At 45.9% G+C, this 19807-nt stretch overlaps 1 long non-coding RNA gene across 1 annotated transcript in view; it reads left to right on the top strand.

Moving 5' to 3' along the window:
* The first annotated feature begins 230 nt into the window (after positions 1-230).
* The window catches only part of LOC107532939 (uncharacterized), a 53916-nt gene continuing 34339 nt past the window's right edge, over positions 231-19807 (top strand). The window contains exons 1-2 of the long non-coding RNA XR_001602799.2: positions 231-329; positions 3788-3897. This is a non-coding gene — a long non-coding RNA (uncharacterized LOC107532939). The remainder of the gene's footprint in view (positions 330-3787; positions 3898-19807) is intronic.

Here is a 19807-nt window from a genome sequence, read left to right as displayed (position 1 = left end):
CCGCGCGCGGGGAGGCCGCGGGCTCCGGCCGCCGGAAGCGCGCGGGCCGGGCTCCGCGCCGGGGCCGCCCCGCGTCTGCGCAGGCGCGGGCCGAGGGAGGACGCGGGGCGCGGCCGGGTTCTGCGGCCCGCGGCTGCCCTCTGGTGGAAGCCGGGCTCCATGGCACGGCCGCTGCCAGCCGGCCAGCCAGCCGCGGGAGGACCCGCCAGCCCGGCCGGGAGCCGAGCCAAGCGCTGTGTTTTTCCAGGTCCGCGCAGGGCCAGGGAAACCCTGCGTGTTTGATGAGAATGGATTACTGGAAAACTAGACGGAAGGTACCCTGAACGTCGGTATGTACTGTATTGTTCGGGAGTCAACAGACTGTTAAGTAAATGTCAGGTGACAGCGGTGCTGGGAACCCCGGCCCCCTCCTGGCCTTGGCTGCTCCCTGACCTTGAGCGAGGAAGGCCCTGCGGGCCAAACAGCTTAGCTGCTCCGGGAGGGAGGCGGCGGCGGGGCGGCCAAGACTTTGAAGTAGGAGCTGGCCAGAGCCAGCCAACAGATCCACCCCCAGGGGCTCTAAACTGCGCTATAACCTTTCCCCTTGCACACCCCACAAAGGCAGAATATATGTGGACTAGTAACCCTTCCAGAGGAGAGCTCTCTGCAAGGCAGGGGTGAGAGTGGAAGGGTCTCTGGGGACCCACCCAGTCAAAACTGTATCTGAAGGGCAACCCCAACAATGGAATACTTAGCAAAGAGTGGACCCCACAGTGGAATGCGAATTATGTGCCCTAGGCGGATAAAGGGACCGCTCCACATACAGCTCTTTTTAAATTCCTCCTCACAGGCTGGGAGTGGGGGAGGCCTCCCTGAAGTCCTGGTCCTGAGTTGCCTTGGTCTTCTTGGGTCCCACCCTGTTCTTATCTCAAGAAGTCCCTTCGGAATGTTTCCTTTTCTCTGAGATAAAAGATGACTCATGAAAGTCGTCACTGGCCCCTGCGCAATTCTGCACGGTTCCTAGGGCTGCTGCTGGGGAGCGGCTTCTTTAGGGCGTCCCCTCCGTTTCATGCTCTCCCAGCCCATGGATGGGTGCCACCAGAATGGTTTTGTGTGTGTGTGTGCCTGGGGTTTTGGTGGGAAGAGAGCAACTTCAGGGATGATGGCATGAACTGACAAAGCTCTCCCCACTTTTGGAGAAGTCATGCCTCCCATTAGGGGGTATTTTTTCCTCTGGCCTCTGAACCCTCTCCCTGACTGCAGATACTGGGGTTGCTCTATAACCCACCACTCCTGCACTGCGTAGGTTATCGAAGCACTTTATGGCAGAGGTTACCGCAAGGATTTCCTGTGGAGGAAGATGGCAGAACATGGGTCTGGAAGGCTCACAGCATGGTCCCTGCATGGTGACACAGACGTTCCATGTTCTTCAAGAAATGTGCAGACTGGGTGACCTCACTGGAGATCTTTGGGCATGAAGCCCTCATCACACAGAGGGCAAGTGAAACCCAGAGAGGGGAAGTGACTGGCCCAGGCAACTCTGCAAGCTGGAGGCCCAGCTGGAATTAGATCCCAGATCTCCTGACACCCAATTAATTCATTTGGTGCACACATTTGTGGAGGACCCACTATGTGTGAGGTGCTATACTAGGTGCTGGGGACACAGCTGTGAATAAAATGAAGTGTCTGCATAGAGCTTATATCCTCTGGTGTATTTGGGGAGATTGTGGGTAAACAAATAAACGCATTTATCCCAGAGTGCCATACACAGATGTGCTAGGGAGCTCTGTGCTCCCTCTACTCTGTTCTTGGAGGGAAGGGTCCGAGGCTTGGAGGAGACGCTAACTCACGCCTTCAGTCATTAAATATCTGTGAAGCCTCAGTGTGTGGGGGGTCCTACAGGGGATATACACATGTGAGAGCAGGACCTGCCTTTAAAAGCTTGCCACTCAACTGGGCAGACCAGACATGCCTCTTAGCATCATCTTTACAGGTACGCCTGTAATTTTTACGCTCCTTGTTTTCGTCTCCTGACCTCTTTCTAAAGGAGACCTGTAGAAAATTCTGATTCTGAAATGGTGCATGGCCCTTGCCTCAAAGGCATCTCAAACCCAGGCGCTGTGACTGACATACTGATGGCCACCGTCCAGTGGCCTTGGGGAGGCTGTGGGCAGCCCAGCCAGGGCCTGTCGTAGGAGAGAGGGCCAGCATGCGCTCCACTGAGAGTAACAGAGTAGAAAGCGCAGAGGCCGAGTGTCTCCGGATTAGGCAGATCAGCGGGACAGGATGCTGCAGACTTTCTGGGAGGGAGGCCTGGGCCGAGGGGACCTTCAGCGGGAGAGAGAATTTCCGTGCCTTACTCCTGCTCTGCTGTGGCTCCTTCTAGACCTTCCCGGGTGGGGGCCAGGCTCTTCCCTTCTCCTCCCTCTCCACCCCATCCCCAGAGTCTATAGAGGTGGGGTGCAGGGGTGGGAAGTGAGGGGAAAGGTGCTGTGCTACCGAAAGGAGACATGGATCCCCAACCTGAGGCCTCAGTCTCTTCTGTAGAATACAGAAACTGAAATAGTCCAGAACTTTCTTCCCACCTTCAGAAACTGTATTTCTTTAAAAAGAGGTGGAGAGGCTCTATTGCTCAGGCTAGCTGTCTAGGTACCTCTAGGCCAGGCTAGATTGCCATTGCTATTTGGGGCCTGCCCTCAAACTCCCTCTGCGAACCCCAATTTCTGTGTCATTTAGTTCCTCACCTGCCTGCGCCCACTGCCAGCAGAGAAGCCAGCGGCAGCTTTAGAGTAATTTTTTCGGATGAATTATCATTGGGATTTTTATCTTAAAAGAAAACTTTGAGATGTTAATGTTAATGCTCGTGCTTTTAATACATACGCGGTTCTGGATCAGAAACCCCTGGTGGTGTGTGAGGTGCTCTGGGGAGATTTGCAGATGCTTATCTCAGGTCAAGGAGCTCCCCAAGGCCCTTGACACTTTGAGAACCACACCCTGACCAGAGCAGCTTTGTGACCCTGTGCATGTGTGCGTGCCCAGTCAGCCCTCATTTTGGGCCTTGTGTCTTTCCGACACGGTGAGCTGATGGAGGGGGTAAGTACATCATTAGAGGAAGAAATGTGTCATCCAGGAAATAATTCATTTTACAAGTGGAAAGTCATTGAAAAACCCATCCTTTTGGTTATTTTGTGAGCACAGGGGCCTGTAGGCAGGTGAGGAATCTCAGAACAGAGTGGGGAGAAAATCAGACTATTATGAAATCAGAACCTCCCATGTTTTATATGAACCCAAAATTCACATACGGAGCCCAGTGGGTGTTCCACCCAGAGGGTGCACGCAAGTGTGCACACACATGCACAGCTCCACACAGACCTGTGTGATGGCTCACCTGCACATATGTGGGCACTGAACATCCTCACAGATGCATTCAGGGTAGGACAGAGACCCAGTGTGATGGGTTGACTGGTGCCCCCCAAAAAGATATGCTCAAGTTCTACTCCTTGGTACCTGTGAATCTGACTTTATTTGGAAAGAGGGTCTCTGCAGATGTAAGCAGGTTAAAACGAGGTCATCCTGAAGCAGGTGGGCTCCCATCCAATGTGCCTGGTGTGCTTATATAAAGAGGAAAATTTCAACACGGACAGACACACAGAGGGAAGACAGCCATGTAAAGGTGGAGGCAAGGATGGGAGTGATTCTGCCACAAGCCAAGGAACACCTGGAGCTCCTAGGAGCTGGAAGAGGCAAGTCTCCCCTAGAGACTTTGGAGAGACAATGGCCTTGAAACACCTTTATTTTGGACTTCTAGATCCCGACTGTGAGAACACAAATGTCTGCTGTTTTAAGCCACCCAGCCCTAGGAAATGCTCACACCCACGAGGCACAGGGCCTTCGGCACAGGAAGCAAGAGACACTCAGGTAAAGTGGACTTCCTCTGCTCTTCTGCTTCCTCCTGGCAGCCTGGGCCTTCTTTTCCCTTGACCTCGCTCACCCCAGGCCCAAGGCCACCCCCACCATCACCACTGCGGCCAGTACCAATTGTGTACTTTTCTCTCTGCTGAACGCTATTCTCAATGCTTGAGGTTAATTAACTGAATCTTTACAACAACCTTGGGAGGAAACGGAAGTACAGAAAAGTTGAATAATTTTGCCCAAGCTGGTAGGGGCAGAGAATTCAGAGTTTGGTGAGATTCTGTTTGGGTCTGCTGCCCCTGGGAAAGGACTCTTTTCTTGGGGTTCCATTAGGGACGGAGTCCCAAGTAAAGTCTGGACTGTCTGTCTCCTGCTTGTGGGTCCTGGGCTGTGAGGTCTAAAGCTAGACTCTGACATATAGGCTTCCTCTCCACCTGGGTCTGCTGGACCTGCCCTGCGCTGCTTAAAGAAGTAAGAACAGAAGCGGGGGAGGCAACCTGGGCTCAGAGCTTTCATCACTCTTCTCCCTCATTCTTTGTCTTGATTGAGGAATATTTCATTCATTGAGGAATATTTTACCTGCCATCATTTACACACATCTGAAGTGTAGTTTGATGAGATGTGACAAATATATCTAGTCACACAACCACTGCTCTAATTACAAAAGGACCATTTCTATCACACAGAAATTTCCCTATGGCCCTTTATAGTCAACCCCCCATCTCTACCACAGGCTATCCTTGATTCCATTTCTAGTGCCATAGATTAATTTTGCCTGTTGTCTAACTTCATATGCATGGAAATAAATAACACTATTTTTTTATGTATCTGGCTCCATTTACTCAGCATATGTCTTTGAGATTGATGCATGTAGTTGTACATGCCAATAGTTCACTCTTGTCTTTACTGCTGAGTGGTATTTCATTGTAAGAGTGTACTCCAATTTGTTCATCTAGTCACCTGTTGATAGACATTTAGGTTATTTACAGTTTGATACTATTACAAATGAAGTCGCTGTGAACATTTGTAGATCAGTCTTGTGTAGACATGCATTTTCATTTCTCTTGGGGAAATGCCTGCCAGTTGAATGACTGGTATATGTTCAACTTTTCAAGAAACTGACAACTCTTTTCCAAACTGGTTGCACTATTTTATGCTCCCCTCAAAAGCATGTGAATTCTAGTACTTGGTAATACCTATTTTTAATATTTTAGTTCTGTTGGGTATGAAGTGGTACCTCATTGTGGTTTTAAATGGTATTTTCCTGACAACTAAAGATGTTGGACATCTTTTAATGTGCTTATGGACATTTCTACACCTTCTTTTGTGAATTGTCTTGCCAATTTAAAAATCGAGTTGTTTGTTTTCTTACTATTGAGTTGTAAGAGTTTTTTATATATTCTGGACATGAGTCTAATGTCAGTATTAGCCAGTTAGCCAGTCCGTGACTTGCCTTTTCATCTTGTAAGACACATTAGTTTGAATTCTTTGGCAGGCAGTTGGTAGAGGTCCTTTCTCTAGGGTCAGTTACTGCAGCTTTATTTTGTTCCTTGGGTGGCACCATGATTCCTGGATTTTTCGTGATCCTTGTAGCCTTTCATGAGTGTCTGTGCGTTTGGAGAAACAGCTACCTCTTCTGGTCTTTGCAGATTGGCTTCAGAAGAGAAAGGCCTTTGCTCGTCAGCTCAGTCAGAGATTTTGGGCAGGTCAGTGGGTGGGGGCCACAGGTGGGTGGGCTTGTGGGGTCTATGGGAGAAAAGGCCTATTCTTGGGGTCTCCCTGTGGTCCTGGTGCCAGGGCAGGACACATAATTAAGGAAGTAAATGCCATAGTCATGCCATTCTTGTCTGTATTTCAACAATCACGTAAATTCCCGTAGTCATCTTTTGGTAGAAGATGGAGTCTGATAGATGGTAACCAAATCCGGCTGAAGTACTGAGCAGAACCTCTCGGATTCTGTAAACTCAAGGAGTCCTGTTTGCTCAGATCTTCGTTCTCTCCTCTAATCTGTAGCATGTACGCTTTTTTGGCAGTCCCTCCCCCTTCATTCTCACACATTCCCAAGAACACACTTGTACACACACAAACATGCGGATACCCTCGAACCACCAGACTCCGCTTCAGACACTTGAGAAGCTTGGACCAGAAATTGATGGACACTAAGACGACCTAGAAATGTTTGCTGTTTCTATCACCAAGATATTTGTGATTATTGATGGAGACAAAAGTCTTTAGAAAGAGGGTAGAAGAAACTTTGTAATACAGGAAAGAAAAACACGTGTCGGCGCACACACGGATAACCACAGGGAAGGGAGGCTCTAACGGAAGAGGAGCATCCTGCTGAGACTCAGGTCACCCAGCTCCCAGTCCTCCCTTGACAAACACCTCGAGTTTGTGGGGTAAATTTTGAAGATGAGGAGAAGGTGCTCATTATAGCTTATGTTAGTGAGGTTTTGTATGGCAGTAACACAACTCATACCACCAAGCATAAAGAGCATATTTTAATTCATGTAACTGAGAAGTCTGGAAGAGATGACTGCTTCAGGCATGGCTGGGTGTAGGACTTCTACAGTGTCACTAGGGCTTTTTCCCTCCATATCACGGGCAGGTGAGCACAGTGAACACCAGTAGCCTAAGGTTAACATCCTACCGGATTAGCAACTCCAAGAAGAATAAAATTCCTTTCCCAATAAACTTTGGAGAAGACTTCTATAGAAGGATCTGATTGACTGACTTTGGGGTCACATGACTATCCCCGATCCCATTACTGTGGCCAAGGGCACAGGTATTCTGATTGGCCAGGTCAGGGTCTTCTGCTCACCCCTGAGCAGGATAGTGACAGCCCCACCCACACCACTTGGAGTGGATTTCCCACAGAGAAGAGGGTGCTTTAACCCAAGAGGTGGGAGATTCGTTCCAGACAGGCAGCACAATAGCAGCCGCTGCACAGTCCATACCCCGACTGCATGTATGACTATGGAAGCAAATTACTGAACCTGATTACGCATTAGTTTCTAAAAGGAGTGATTTTCTTGGTGCATGGGATATTTACACGTGGATGACACGAGGCCCGCGGTGAAGAGTGAACTCAAAGGTGGGAGGAGGGTGCTATTCGACTGTCACCCGAGGCGCAGACGCTGTCTTCGTGGGAAACCACAGAAGAGTTACTCCACTTCTTGAGCCTCGTTATCTTGGTAACAGGCTGAGGTAGCAGAGAGCCATCCTTAGAAAACAAAGGCACAGAGATGGCCAGATAGAGCAGGCAAGAAAGACGACAATCTCATCTCCCTTTTCTCCCTGCATGGGACCCCATGAACGCACGCATGTACCCAGAACACAAGGACAGGAGTCCAGTAGGTGAGCCTTGAGGACGCACACTGGGTGCCCTTCTTTCCCCCACCCGCTCCCACCCCAGCACAAGCAGTAAATGAGATTACAGAAGCCAGGGAAAGCAGCATTCGGGAACTAAATGATAAACGTGCCCGGGGTAATCGAATAGCATTCTGCTGAAAAACGAGCTCTCAGAGTCCATCATCAAGACTATGCTTTACCAGAGGGGCTCCCCCCTGCCTCCCTGTGCAGACCCAGCAGCTTTAACCCTCGGGGAGGCTCTGCTAGGGGAGTGCAGGCTTTGGCTTTCCACGAGGACCCCTTGGAGCAGTTTGATGTTGGCGTGAGCTGCCCAGCGGTCGGTAGGGAGCTCCTGGTCCCCGGCACTGTTCAAGCAGGGGTGGAGGGGAGGGGTGAGCCCTGTGATCGCTAAGGGGCCTCTCAGCTCCCGGATTCTGATTCTTCCCACTCCACCATCTGGCCTCTATCGAGAGTGTACTATAGCCTCAGCTAGGGCCTCAGTACTGGGATAAATAACAAAAACGCAGCAGACGGCTTAGATGGCACTTTGTCTGCACCAAGCAGTATTCCAAGTGCTTTCAGGGATGTGCTTTCAAATTACGGGAACTAACTTGATCCTGGCAACAACCACAGGAGCCAAGTACCGCGGCTGCCCAGATTTTACAGTGAGGAAGACTGAGGCACAGAGAGTCTAAGTAACTTACGCACGTTCACATGGCTAGTAAGGAGAGGACAGGATTCAGACCAGATGACAGGAGAATGAATAATATAATAATATAATATAATATTGATGACACAATCCCCATTCCCATGACTCCACCATCTCATTGGGCAGAGTGGAGCTGAAGGTTTGAAAATGGGGGGATCATGGATGAGACCCAGACTTGTCGGGCTCTCCGGCCCTTTTTGTCAGTCCTTTGCCTCTGCAGCGCAGCCTTTCTCCAGCCACCCTCCGAGGGGGCCAAGGATGGATGCCATCCCTGGGACCATGACTCACAGCAGTGCTGGCGACAGCCCCCCTCCAAACCCACCTCCCTCTCTCCTTTTTCCCTCTTTCTCTGCTTATCGTAATTATTTGGGAATTTACAGAATAATCTGTCACCAAGTCCTCCTGAACAAATTGAATGTCAGGTTTATAAAACAACCTAATAAAGCAGATGGCATTACCCACTGGTAAATCTCTTCCCCGTTTCCTGCCCCACCCCCTCCCCACTCAGTGTCCCCGAGAGCTGACAGATTATCCATTTATAGGCAGATTAATCCTGAGCAGTATAAACATGGGGAGAAAATTACACTTTCTTGTCTCCATAATTGATAAGAAGGATGCATTAATCTATAAAGCTGGGAGGAAAGGCCCATCTGTCTGCCCGGGCAGACGTGGGGGTGTCTGGGAAGGAACGAGACCCGTCTATCTTCCTGTCTGTCTGTCTGCATTCTTATCAGAAACGTCTTTCCCAGGGGCTTCCCTTCCTCTCCCTGGCCCGAGACGCTGGGCACCTGCAACCTTAGACAACCCCATCCCTGCCCATGAGGCAGGCGGGGTTCAAGGTCAGCATTTCAGCATCGAAGCCAGCGGCCTAGGCTCTGCCACGGCCTTTCTTCTTTCCAGAAGCTCCCACAATTGAGACGTGATTCCCTAGGTTGCCTCAGGTGTCCACTGACTTGCCCTTGAGGGGATTACAAGAGAAATTTGTCCAGTGAGCTTGTGATTCAGTTGCCTCCCCACTCCCCACTATTGCTTTAAAACTTTCTGATGTGTACACACTCCCCCTCCCTTCCTCCTCTTGAGGCACCTTCCCTGGAAGAGGCAGCTGCGAGGCATTAATTGTCTCCTCGAGGCCTGTCAGAACTGTCAGGGAATGTCACGCTGGCCGAATCCCCCGATCGGGAGCAGGCGTGGGGGTGGAGGGAGGCTTTCTGAGGAGGCTCTGCTTTGGAAACAACCGTCCCCCTCCCAGCTCAGACACAATGGACAGAAACACCCCCACTTCCACCCCACTCCCGTTCCATTTGAGGGATTTAGGACAGGACCCTAGGTCACCGTGCCTGGAATGGCTTAGTGGGGATGGAGGAAGCGTTGCAGGGAGGGGTAGATCTTTTTAGGATGGGAGACAGGGTCCAGAGGAAATCCTGGTGGATCCCAATTTAACCAGAAGGACCCTGTTGGCCAGCAGGACCTCCACTGAGAGAGGGGGGAAATAAAAATCAGGATGGGGAGGGAGAGAGGCAGAGAAGACAACCAGAAGACACCAAGGGTCCAGGAGAAAGGGGAGGCGGGAGATAGACTGAAGGAGAAACGGGGAAGTCCAGGGCAAGAGCTTGCGGCTCCTGCCTTCAGGATGGGGGGCGTCTCTTAGAGCCTGGGAACCTCGGTCCCCATGCTGTCTCCCCCAGAGCGCAGCGAGGTTGCTGGCCTCCGCGCAAGTGGGCACCTTCCTACCAACACCCCCTGACTCCCCGTGGAGGGGCCCCGGGCCCGAGAGTCCGAGTGGATCAGAGAAACTGTCACAGGCGTGTTGTGCCTCAGCAGCACTTCGCGCCCCCCCCGGGCTGTAGGCTGGCTCTGCCCGGGCCTCTCGGAGGACTGGAGCGCGGGAGCTCCGCAGTGCTGCCTGTGGTCCCCCGGGCGCTTCCTGTGCTGGGGATCGGTGGGCACATAAGTGCCCCCCCAAAGTGGTCCAGTCTTTGCTTTGGACTCCAAGCTCTTTGCACAAATGACACGTTCTGCTCCTGGCTGGAATTTGAGGATGGCTGTAGCCAGGGTTTCCCAGACGGACTCCCCGGGGCGCTAATGGTGCTCGAGCTGTTCTCGGGGTGTCGCAGGTAAATGCATTTGGCAGATGCTGGGGCACCCAAGCTAAACAAGGCCATTTCCTCTGTTTTACTTTTGGCATTATTTGTTTTCCTTTTCTTCTCTACTCTGGCCCTTTTTTGTCCAACTCTTTCCTTGGTTTCTTCTAGCCCTTTATATTTTAAAGCATGATTGTGGGTTTGATAAATCTCAGGGAAATTGTAAATACTCATTTTGGTTTCATGATTTTCTTTTTTTTTTTTTTTTAAAAATGTGTCTTTAATGATTTCAGAGAGAGGAAGGGGGAGGAAGAGACAGAGAGAAACATCAGTGACAAGAGAGTGAGTCACCGATCGGCTGCCTTCCGCCCGCCCCCCGCTGGGGATCGAGCCCACAACCTGGGCATGCGCCCCGACTCCTTTTTAAAATAAATGATTAAGTTCTAGTTTTAAAGTTGACAATTGTAATTTTAAAGGAGAAAAATATACTCTGACCATCGGGTCCTGAAGGCTTGGCGGTAATGTCATTCTATTTTCATTTACCAATTTTAATAAAAATCACTGCAACGTGAATTGTAAAGTAATGATATGTAAATGATCTAGAGAAACCAACAGAACACTTAATTTTAGCCCCTTAACTGTAGTAATTAATGCTGGATGAACATCCAAGGTTTGAAGGGTTAGTTTTGATAGATATAAGTTTGGGTGATAAAATAATTTTTTTTTACTTACTCAGTTTCTAACAGTCTCAAACTGCTCCAACCAATTTACTCGTTACTGTCTAAAGAGGCACCTTTTGTACTTTTTTAATAAGGAGAACTGAGCGTCTTTATTCTGCCAGTGTAGCTTCATAAAGTGACGAACCAGAATCCGTCCCCCACATGCTGTTAAGAGCAGGGATTTTTTTTTTTTTTTTTAAATTTGCAAAGCTCTGCGTTAGACATCCTCAGAAGATACAGGGAATGGCATAAATGCCATTCCTGCCCTTAAAAAGACAATACAGAGTGAGAAAACATGTCTGTCTCTCCTGAAGGTGTCATTAAGGCCTTCACAAAACAAGGCTGGCTGGTTTTTTAAAAAGGCGACATGAAGTGAATAAGTGCTGGGGAATGAAGAACTGGATTCTGCATGTGTCACATCTCAGGGCTTTGCTCACACTAGCCCTGTGCCTGGACCGCCTCTCCTACACTCTGTGTACCTGCTTAAGTCCATTTCTGACATCTCCTTCCCTTCACCAGCTTGGTAGAATCAACTACTCCTTTTCTGGGCCTTCACTGTACCTGCTCCAGACTTCTATTAACATATTACTGAATTTTTATTTTATTCCGTGTTGGCAAATTCAAAACCCAAGAAGCCAAGAAAAGCACTCCTAGACTCATCATAATCAAAATGGTGAAAATTAAAGCCAACAAACAAACAAAACAAAACAAAACCTTTGAAAACATCTAGAGAAAAACTATATAAACAGGGGAACAAAAGTCCTAATGACTGGAGATATTTCATTAGAAATCCTGAAGGTCAGGAGACATTAGGACAACATCTTTAAAGTTCTAAAAGAGAAGAACTGTCAACCCAGGATCCTATATCCAGCAAAAATATCCTTCAGGTATGAAGTAAAAATTAAGCCATTCCCAAATGAAGGAAAACTAAGAGAATTTGTCACTAGAATACCTGTTCTGTAAGAATTGTTAAAGAAAATTCATCAGACTGAATCAAAATGATAAGACAGAATTGGGTCTTGGAATGAAGGAAGAGAACAGAAATGGTAAATATGTGAGTAAATATAACAGACCATTTTTTTCCCTTCTCAGTTCTTTCAAACACATATGACTGTTGAGAGCAAAAATTATAACATTATGTGGTAAAGTTTTCCATGTATAAAGATGTAATACAAATGACAGTGATAACAAAGGTCAGTTGAGGGGAAGAGTAAAGGAGTTTATATGGTTGCAAAGCTTCTACATTTTACTTGCTTGTGAAAGTATATACGTTGTAATCTCTAGAGCAAACACTACAAAATAATACAAAGAGATTTAGCCAAAATGTCACTGATAATACCATACTAAAAATTATTTAAATTCTCTTAAAGAAGAGATTGTTTAAAAAATAATTATTAAAAATACATTTAACTAATTATTTAAATAACTTAATTTTAATAATTGTTTAAATAGATATTATTAAATAATAATTAAATTTAAATAATCCCAAAGAAGGCTGGAAAGGGGGCATAGAGGTACAAAAAGAGGGGGAAAAATAGAAAACAAATAGTAAAATGGCAGAACTAAGTTCAACAATATCAATAATTATATTAAATGGTACTGATTTAAACCCTTCGGTTCAAAGGTAGAGACTGGCAGAGTGAATTAAAAAACAAGTCTCTATTGGTTAATCTCTTCCCACATCCCCCTCAAGGAGGAAAGAAAGAGGGAGACATTCGTAATACTTTCAACAATAAAGATTTTTTAAAAAGCAAGTTCTCTATTATATGTGGTCTTCAAGCAACACACCTCAAATATAAAGACACTGTTAGGTTTAAGGTAACTGGGCATCATGCATATAAGCACAGGACGGCTAGAACAGCTATTTTAAAATCAGGTAAAATAAACTTCAAAGTATAAAGAGGGTCACTAGAGATAAAGAGGGACATTTCATCAGGAAGATAAGACAATTATAAACTTATATGAACCTAATAACGGAGCAATTTCAATCTTAGGAATAAAAACAATAATAAAAAGAAAGAACTTTAATACACAACATAGATGAACCTCAAATACGTTGTAAAAGAAGCCAGGTGACAAGAAGTGCAAACCGTATGGTCCTATTTATATAAAAATCAGGAAAATGAACACAAGTCTATTATAACAAAAAACATGGCTTTCCTTTTGTTGGATCCTTCTTTTATAGACAACAATAAGCTTTTCTGTGGAATTTGATTTTTCTTCCACTAAATTTCTCTTTCAGCACCTTCCTGTATTTATTTTTCTTTTTATCTGAGTGCTCTTCCAAAAGACTTATCAGAATGAGATTTTGTGTGATAAATCTTCCGAGGCCTCCTGTGCCTAAGTATATTGTAACAGCACTCTTTCATGTAAATGACAATTTGGTTGGCTATAAAATTCTAGGTTCAATGTTCTTTTCATTTAAGAGTTTGAAAATATTTCTGTTTCTCTATATTCAATGTATGTACTGTTAAGAAATCTGATAAAATTTGAGTCTTTACCTTTTTAGATGACTTGCTTGCCTTTCTGGGGAGCTTTCAAAAGTGTTTTGTATCTTTGATTTTTAAAATTTTACTAAATTATACCTAGGTGTGGGCTTTTTCTTTACCTACCCCGCAGTCTGTAAGTCATTTCAATCTGAGGCCTTTCATCTTTAATTCTTATTTCCTCAAATATTTCATCCCTTGTGTTTCCTCTCACTCTTTTGGAATCCCATTGTTTGGGTATAAGTACGTCTACTTAGTTAGGATTAGTTTTAAGCTTTTCGTTAATGTTTTCTATCTTTTTACCTTCTCTTGCTGCTTTCCAGAATTTTTTAACACGATCTTACAGCTTACAAATTCTGTCTTCAAGGGTATCCATCAAGCCATTTATCCATTCAACTTATTTCAATTATTATTCATACACAATATCTTCATTTGTTTATTTTTATAACTTATTCTACCTACTTCATATTTCAACATTGTCCCTTTTGTTGAGAATATTTATGCTTATTTTAAGATCTTGGTTCATCTGTCCCAGTTTATCCTGCTTCATGGGATACATGCTGTTTAGTTTATTATCTTTCTTTTAAAGTAGTTTTACTCCTCAAGGTCAAGTTATTTTGATCTGCAAGCTCATGTTCCCTTGGGGATACAGATACTCTGTTTGTGATGCATAGTGAAGGAGGGTCTGAAATCCTAGCTTGTTACCTCCTGGTGAACTTAAAGAAAAGGGGAGGGCTTAAGCTCTAAGGCAGAGAACACCTGGTTCTGCAGAAACCCTCTTGATTAGCCCCAGCAAGCTGCCCCCCCTTCCCAATTTAGGGTCCCTTTCAGATTCTGTTCTCTTATTGTGTAACTCCTCTGTCCGGCATTCTCCTCTGAAAGAAACCAACTTGGGAGGTGGTCATATCCTCAGTATATCTACCAGCCTTGATGGTGGGGAGGATCGTGCTGGATGGATGAGTGAACACCCAAGGGCAGCTAGAAGCACACCTGTGGTCCCATTAGCTCTCACACCAGCAGGGTTTTAGGATTCCTCTAATAATACTTTTGGAAGCTTGGAAGCTTGGACTGTGATGCTACTGTTCTAGGTGGACAATGGTCATTGTGTAGGTACCTGTATGGGGTGGGAGAGGCACAAGACCAGAGCTCTAGAGCCAACCTAATCTCCCACTGAGGATTCTCCCCCTCTATTCCCATTCACTACCCACCCATTCTCTCCACCCTTACAACTGTTCTCGGTCTTTGGGAGCCTTCTGATGCCTAGGGATTTCTCACAGTTTTATGTTTAGATCCTCAGATCCATGACTTATTTTCTGTGCTGTAGTTTCTCTAAGATTGATTTTGGGGGAGGGAGTCAGCAGGTTATGCTAGTTTGCCATCTCGCCAGAAACTGGTGACTCATTTTTTGGGTAAATGCTCAGTCTTGGAGATGTCTCCTCCCTCTCTCTGGCCCCCTTCATTGAGGTAGAGGGCCTACAAGACGCTGTGCCGTTGTGGGGAGGAGGGTGTCTTGGATCCACACAACATCATCTCGAATTGCCGGCTCTCTCCTGCAGAATGGCTGGTGTGGGCTGGTGCTTGGGTTGGCGATCCCTGATGTCCTGCCTGGTTGTTTGGAGATCATGCTAGTTCCCACCATTACAGCCATGGTCCAGTTCTTTTTCATCAGACCTCGAGCCTCCACTGGTCCACTGGCCCACCAGGCAGTTCTGAGTTTCTTCACCAAGGAACAGGGAAGTCCTATATCATCCCCGCTGGCCATCAGCAGACATGGCAGGGAGCCAAGGGCTTGGCCTCGGGCTCACTGATGTAGCAAAGCACCCTCCACATGGCTGTTCTATGCCATGTTGGCTGCCTGAGCACTGAGCTTTTCTTAGACTGAAGTTCCCTAACTTGGAGGGGGTACTGCCATCTTTCTAATATTCTTGATCTCCCCATATCCATCTAGATGTTTCCCTTGACCAGAACCTATAGAATTTTGTACAAACTTCGGTTACAACTTCTTTCCCTTTGCATCATAAGAATTGATGTTTCTGTCTCCCCAGATGGAGCTGGGCTCCCCAAGGGCAGGTATAGTCTAATAGTTTTCCTTGCACTGCTCAGCGTCTGGCTTAGCTGGGCTTGGCAGAAAATAAATACTGGATAAATGTATGTTGAATCAAATAGAATAATAGAAGTTAAAAAGAGATAAGTGCTTTAAAAGTGGTGTTTGGGGGAGAAAGACATTATTTATGGTTGGGGAAATGAGACATTATTTATGGTTGAGGATGCGGGAAGTTTTCTTAAGAAGATAACATCTGAGGGTTTTGAGTGATGGAAAGAAAGAACACTCCAGGTGCAGAGGCAACATTAGGAGCAAAGGTATAAAGATGGAAAAGTGTAGGATGTTTGTTTTTTTCTTGAGCTTCTTTGCAAGCCCCCTGTGTAATTCCTTGGACATAAGGGGTGTTGAGAATAAACTGCATTGAGTGGAATATGGAAGCAATCTAAGTGCCCATAAATAGACAAATGAATAAAAAAAACTGCGGTAATAGCTATATATCTATATATCTATATTTCTGTATATCTATAATGAATATTACTTGGCCATAAAAAAGAATGAAATCTTACTATTTGTCGCAACATGGATGGACCTAGAGGGCATTGTGCTAAGTGAAATAAGTCAGTCAGAGAAAGGCAAATACCATATGATTTCACTTATATGTGAAATCTAAAGAACAAACAAATTGAAACAGACTCCTAGACACACAGAGAAGACTGGTAGTTGCCAGAGGGGAGGGGGGTAGGGGACTGAGAGAAAGAGGGGAAGGGATTAAGAAGTATGACACATTGGTAGTCCCAGAATAGTCGTGGGAATGTGAAGCACAGCATAGGGAATGCAGCCAATAATAATGCGGTGACTGTGTATGGTGCTAGGTGGGAACTGGAGATATGAGGGGGGGACCACTATGTAAAAGTATATAATTATCTAACCACTATGCTGTATGCCTGAAACCAATACAAAGTAAAATTGAAAGTAATCTTCTAAAAAAGTAAAATTAAACTTCTGAAAATAACCCCTGTCCCCTCTTGCTCCTCCAGGAAGGGTAAGACCTGGGGATGCCCAGGGGTCATAGAAGACTTTATTTATTATTATTATTACTGTTATTATTATTATCATCCTCACCCAAGGATATGCATATTGATTTTTAGAGAGAGAGAGAGAGAGAGAGAGAGAGAGAGAGACATCGGCTGCCTCCTGTAGGAGCCCCAACCGGGGACCGAACCCACAACCTTTTTGGCATGTGGAATGATACTCCAGCCAATTAAGCCCCCTGGCCAGGGTGGTCTTAGAAGACTTCAGGCCAGAAAGAAAAAGATCTTTCTTTGGCACCGACATGCCCATACAGTGTTTCACACACTATATCAATCAGTCAAGGTCCTTATAGGAAATAAACGGCACACCCAGACAATGTGACTGAGGAGAACTGAAGGAGGAGCTAAGCACAAGGTGCAGGTTGATAAAGGAAACCAACAAGGGGTGTTCAGGTATCTTGGGGCCAGCAAAGTCCCATCCTGAAGCCTGAAGGACACTGGGAGGAAGACATGCTTTGTGTGGGGGGCTAACAGGAGCACCGCCAAACTCTGGGTGTGTACACACCTGTGTACATGGGTGTACATGTAGGAGAGAGACAAGCCCTCCAACTTTCTCCCGCCCTCTCAAATCTCCCACCGGTGCCTCCCAGGGCACAGAGTAAGGAGTGGAAAGGTGGAGAGTGGGCCTTCAGATACAGCATGTTCAGTATACACCATTTGTCTCATATAATTCTCACAACGGCCCCGTGAGGATGGTTTTAACTATGAACATCCGTGTATTATTGTGGAAGAAAATAAGGCCCAAGAGGTTGATTTTTCCAGAATCAAAAGCTAACCCAAAAAGGACCTGGGTCTTTATTATTTATAGGAGCAATTGTCTTGTGTGTGTCTTGTGTGTGTGTGTGTGTGTGTGTGTGTGTGTGTGGCAGCTGGGATAGGTAGTGAGGACAGGGGACACACAGCAAGCTCGAGCCCTCACAAGCCACTCTGAAATGGGATGCCTGGAAAGGGCCAGGGGAGTCTGGGGATGACATTATGGGTTAGCGACTGGACTCTGGGGCTTGGATGCAGGAGGCACACTAGGGCCCCTGGCCCAAAGAGAGGAAACTCTGGTGATGAGGAACAGCACGCTATCAAGGGATTCTGAAAGGTTTTGGTTTCAGGAGTACTTGACATTCACAGCAATTTTGAGGACTCCAGGCCTGGCTGGTGTGTCTCAGTTGGCTGGGCTTCCTCCCACGCACCAAAAAGCTGCCAGCTCGACTCCCGGTCAGGGCACGTGCCTGGGTTGCAGGCTCCATCCCAATAGGGGGCGTGCAGGAGGCAGCTGATCAATGTTTTGCTCTCACATTGATGTTTCTCTCCTCCCTCTCCCTTCCTCTCTCTAAAAGTCAATAAAAACCTTTAGGAAAAAAAGAAAAGAAAAAACAAAACAAAACTACTATTTATTAAGTTTTAGTATAGTATCAAAGATGAATATCTACAGTTATCTGAAGAAAGTATTAAAAACCCCTACCTTTTCCAACTACATATTCAGATGAGGCCGGATTTTCTTCACATATTTCAACCAAAACAACATATCCCAACAGACTGATTGAGAAACAGATGGGAGCCAGTCAGACATTAAAGAGATTTGCAAAAATGTAAAACAACACCGACTCTTTTCCAAATCTTTTTTGTTTTGGAAAATACTTTTTATAAAAATATGTTATTTATATTAACATGAAGTATCTCTTGCTATTATTTTTAAATAAATTGAAAATAAATATTTTTAAATTCTCGTTTTAATTTCTAATACAGGAAATATTGTATTAGAAAGTAACCCACATAAACAGTGCTCTTTGGAATCCTCAATAACATTTTTTTAAAGAATAGTTTATTGATTTTTAGAGAGAGAGAGGAAGAGAGAGAGTGAGAAACATCAATGTCCTTCTGCATACCCCCTAAAAACCAGGCATGTGCCATCACCGGGAATCAAACTGGCAACCTTTCAGTGCATCGGAGGATGCCCAGCCCACTGAACCACACTGGCCAGAGCTACATGGTAGTTTCTTAAAAGTTGTTTGCAATATGAAATTTGAAATCAATAAACCTTCCATACCTTATTGCATATATTTATGAAAATACATGGGTGAGTCTTCTACTTCTAAAGGCTCTTTCATCCATGCGTGATCTTGTAGAATCATGCATTGGACACTTGAAAAACATTATTTCACCGAGTTATGTAGATCTTCCAAATGCTGACGCATTTCATTATACAAGATTAAAATATCCCAGCTTTGTCACAGTTACCACTGACCTCATCAGGAAAGATTTTAAGTAAACTGGGAAGCTTACATCAAGTTCATGGTGGTGAGTACAAGTTTTCCGTAATTCTAATTTTCAAAAGAAAGTCAATTTTTATCATTGGCCACAAATTCCTCCATTGGTTTCCATAAAGTGACAGGCTCACTTTGCTCATTTTTGAGAAAATTTGTACCCAAAACACAAGTCTGAGTGACCATAGCTTTTCAGTTTGTTGTTTTTTTTTTTTAATCACCCGAGGATATTTTTCCCATTGCTTTTCAGAAAGAGTGAGAGAAAGAGAGAGAGAGAGAAAGGGATACACTGATGTGAGAGAGACACATCAGTTGGTTGCCTCCTGCACACACCCCGACTGGGGCCGGGGATCGAGGTTCCAACTGAGGTATGTGCCCTTGGCCCAAATCGCACCCGGGATCCTTTATTCCGAAGGCCGATTTTCTAACCACTGAGCCAAAACTGCTAGGGCTTGGCACTTGTTCTTTCAAATCAAAGTGGCATCCCATGAAAGGAGTCACTAGTTCAGGTCACAGCTCAATCCCACACGTGCTTTTTGCTTGAGATGAGGATTGTGGTTCCACAGGCACAGCAGGGTTGAGATTTAATAAAATTAATGCTTTCTCCTGCTTCGTAAAAGACATTCAAAAGTACAAGTGGATTTAAAAACAGCAACGGTGAGTGTATGTTGAGGAAAAAATAAAAATAGTTCAATTCAGTGCCATAATTTTGGTCCCTGTAGGTGTCAGCAGCTTATTCACCGCTGTTTGCCCATCAGTACAAATCACAACACAGAGAAAAAGACAAAACATGTCATGACATTATTACAAACGTATTTGGACCATGTGCACCCCTGAACGTGTCTCAGGGAACCCTAGGGTTCTGTGGACCACGCTTTGAGAAGTGCTGGGCTAGAGGATCGGGACTAGACGGGAATGAGGCCTGGCAGCCCGGCCCCGCCGGCTGGAGGAACTCTCAGCCGCTCCCAGCTCCCTTCAAAGGCGCCGGCCGGGCCTTTGCTGCCCACACAGACCATCCAGGGCTGTGGGACGGTGTCCGAGGTGGGTGGTGTATGTGCCAGGGGAGGGCCACCCCATCTGAAGCTTAAGTAGCTTTTCCAGGTGAGAGGCACCGGTCTCAGAGGAGAGCAGGGACTGAAAATTAGAAGAATCATATAGTATTTGTCCTTTTGTGACT

Source organism: Miniopterus natalensis, chromosome 19 (genome assembly GCF_054644295.1).
Source record: "Miniopterus natalensis isolate mMinNat1 chromosome 19, mMinNat1.hap1, whole genome shotgun sequence".
In the NCBI taxonomy this organism is placed as follows: Eukaryota; Metazoa; Chordata; class Mammalia; order Chiroptera; family Miniopteridae; genus Miniopterus; species Miniopterus natalensis.
This window is presented reverse-complemented; position numbering and strand designations above follow the sequence as displayed.